General features: G+C 37.4%; 1 long non-coding RNA gene across 1 annotated transcript; it reads left to right on the top strand.

Annotated features, from left to right (window-relative positions):
* The first annotated feature begins 255 nt into the window (after positions 1-255).
* Positions 256-2,539, top strand: LOC118705786. Its single transcript, XR_006740031.1, has 2 exons — positions 256-350; positions 2,224-2,539. It is a non-coding gene; the product is annotated as an uncharacterized LOC118705786 (long non-coding RNA).
* The last annotated feature ends 752 nt before the right edge of the window (positions 2,540-3,291 follow it).

Raw genomic sequence — 3,291 nt, 5'->3', positions numbered from 1 at the left:
TATTTTGCTTTTTTTTTTTTTTTTTTTTGTCTCGTTTCCCCAGTAAATCCGTGAATTTAAGTATTTTCCGAAACATATTCCAAAACGTATTCTTGAACCAAGAAAGATTAACAGAGTTTCGGGATTTTTATGTCAACCAAAATCAGCAGGAAAGCCTTTATTGCCATAATTGGAATAACAGTGACTGTGAGGTTTTATTTTCTGTTAAATTGAAATGGAAAAAAAAAAATAAATAAAATAAAATTTAAAAAAAAGAAATGGAATTATTTGGGATGGAATCATTGGGATATGTTTGAAAGTACCGTTTGTAGACCGCCTTTGCCAGTTCTGCCTCTTGAAAATGTATGCAAGTTTTTAAATTCCCTTTCATCATTTTTTTTACTAGTTTACAAAAAAAATTTTTTTTTAATTAAGACTTCTTTTTCTGATGTTAGTTACTGGCTACTATATCCAAAAAATTCAAATGTGAAGAGAAAATATATTAAGATTACATTCCAGCCAAAACTAGTTTGTGCCAAAGCCAGTAGGGGGCGTGCAGGAGACATCAGATCAAATGGTTTGATGTTTCTCTCTCTCCCTTCCTCTTTGAATTAAATGAAAAAATATTTAAAATGAAAGAAAATCAATGTTTCACAAACACAGAGTTTGTACAAGGTAGAGGATTTGACCCAAGGTGGTCACTCAATAATCCTAGTTTTTACTTCTACTGGAGGATGAAATAATTTCTAGGTCCCTTTCATCCTGCACGTTATAGGAATCTATGTTCACAGGCCTGCCTGCGTTTGGAAGTGTGCTACCCACGGTTCTGTCACCTCTCAGCAATTCAAGGAACTTCTTCACTTAAGTTTCTCAATTCTCTCTGAGCATAAAGACAAGTATCTCCATAGACTACTGTCCTTGGGAAAATTCCTCGATAATTCAGAGCTGGACGAATCACTCTAAGACTAGGAGATGGACTGCTATGAAGTAGGGGGACAGAAGAGCAGGGAAAGGAGTGATCCGCAGAGATTATGCCAATTTTTGATAGGATAGCTATAGCAGAGATGTTTTCTCAAAATAGTCTTGTGAACAAGAGAAATGAGGCAGAATGTCAACACATTAGGTTGGTTTTAAATATTTCAGTGACTGTAACCAAATACCAGCGATTCATGTGTCACCGATGATTGAGAGGACTCTGGGAGTGGGACGAAGCACTTCAGTCCATTTAACCTATTTCCTAACTAATGGGAAGAGAATACGGAAAGCATGCTGGACAATTCTGAAAATAATTTTTCTCAAGAAAAGATTCTGAGGGGCTTAATTCTTTCCTATATTGAAATAAAATGGGTCTTCCTAGAACACAAAGGATGAGCCCATAGCAAGGATCAAAACCACCTGCATTAACTCAATATGGGAAATATGGCTTAAGCATATGATGTGCAAAAACGTAAGGGTTTAAGTTCAGTGGTCAGCAGTCTAAGTGAACAAATGTCAGAATTATTCAAATCAACTCACACAGCATTACAAAAGAGTACTGTGCCCAAAATCAGGATAAGATTTCTATCATATTCTCAAGTGAGACAGACACTCCCTGGAAAAGTATTCATTTTAGAAGTCTCACTTTAAAGCTGGCCTTTGAAAAATGGGAGTATTTTTTTTTAAAAAAGGAAAACAAGATTAGGATTTAGTTCAGTTTGCACTAAGGCAGTGCTTACCATGGGCCAGACATGGAATTAAATATTGTCTATATAACACCTGGGCTCTGCTCGTAAGCTTGTGGTCCAGTAGAGGGAGACAGGCTGCTTAGCACACAGCTCTAAGCACAATGGCCTTTAGAAATACAACTTAGCCACATTGTCAGAGGTCAGGGCAGGCTTTCTTGAGAAAATGACCCCTAAAAGGAGCCCAGAAGAGTAAGCAGGATCTAGCCAACTAGGGCAAGAGAGGCTGGGAAGGGAACCTTGCCCTCAAGAAACCAATGAAGGGGTAGATTAAGAAGTTTCACCTTAAAGGAGCTATCATAGGTAGCTACTTGAATATGAGAATTAAAATTTTTGTGGCTCCTGAGGAAAGACGACAAATGGAAGCCTATTTCAATTCAGTATATGAAAAAAACATTTATTTAATGAAACCTTCTGGTAAAGTACCCCAACATAATGGATTGGTGATGGGCTTTGTCTCATAGCAGGTTCACATGATCATTTTATTAACCCACAATAACATTATTCTACCTTTTTTTTATAGGACCGTTTTGAGCCCCACACGTACTAAAACCCTGCCATCATGGCTGGATCAAATAGAGCTGTCCAAATGGTGAGAGGCTGCAGAGTATTTTCAGATCTATGGATGAGGACTTGTTGGGAATGCTGTGGGAGGGATGGTTAGATGTAGGCTGGAGATGCCCTAAAGAGCATCCCACCTCTGAGATCCTGCAGCCTCAAAAAAACATTTCATAGTTTCATTCTAGTAAAAGGCAGTAAGTGACAAAGAGCAAATTCATACATTAGTGTTTAATTTATACTACATAAAACTTGTTTCTTATTAAATGTATCAAATGTAACACTATTCAAATGTACTTTTACATATGGTTATAAATACCCTTAAATCAAAGCAAAGCTTGAAACTTAAACATGTTTCCAGTCCAAGCAAAGCAAAGCTTGAAATTTAAAACCGTTTCCAGTCCCAGCTAATATTTAAGCCTAGGCGTCTGGCTCCTTCCCTCTACCATCATTCACCATAATGACCCAGGGAAACGGTATACACTGCTGCTGGAAACTGAGAAGAGTGCTAACATGGATGAAACCTTCAAACGTTACAGCAGTGGGTAATACAGGTAAAAGCAGAGCCACAGGTGTACCATTTACTGTGCATGGAAAATGTGCCACCAGAAAACTAGCTAGGGTCTTCGATTCAGAGCAAGGTTAGCCTTCTGCCCTAGATGGTTTGGCTCAGTAGATAGAGTGTCAGTCTGTGGACTGAAGGATCCTGGGTTCAACTCTGGTCAAGGGCACATACTCAGGTTGCAAGCTTGATCTCCAGTAGGGGGCATGCGGGATGCAGCCCATCAATAATTCTCTTATCACTGATATTTCTATCTTTTTCTCCCTCTTCCTCTCTGAAATCAAAATATATATATATATATATATATATATATATATATATATATATATATATATATTTTTTTTTTTTTTTTTTTTTTTTTAAGGAGGTTAGCCTACTAACTGTAAAGGGAAGGTGCTTATACTAGATAATGAAGGACATTGTAGCTTAGGCTGCAGCACGACATTCATACAAATGGAAATAAAAAGTCAA

The sequence above is a fragment of the Pipistrellus kuhlii genome, unplaced genomic scaffold, assembly GCF_014108245.1.
Source record: "Pipistrellus kuhlii isolate mPipKuh1 unplaced genomic scaffold, mPipKuh1.p scaffold_m20_p_5, whole genome shotgun sequence".
Classification (NCBI taxonomy): Eukaryota; Metazoa; Chordata; class Mammalia; order Chiroptera; family Vespertilionidae; genus Pipistrellus; species Pipistrellus kuhlii.
Note: the sequence above shows the minus strand (reverse complement) of the source record. Positions and strands in the feature narration are given on the sequence as shown.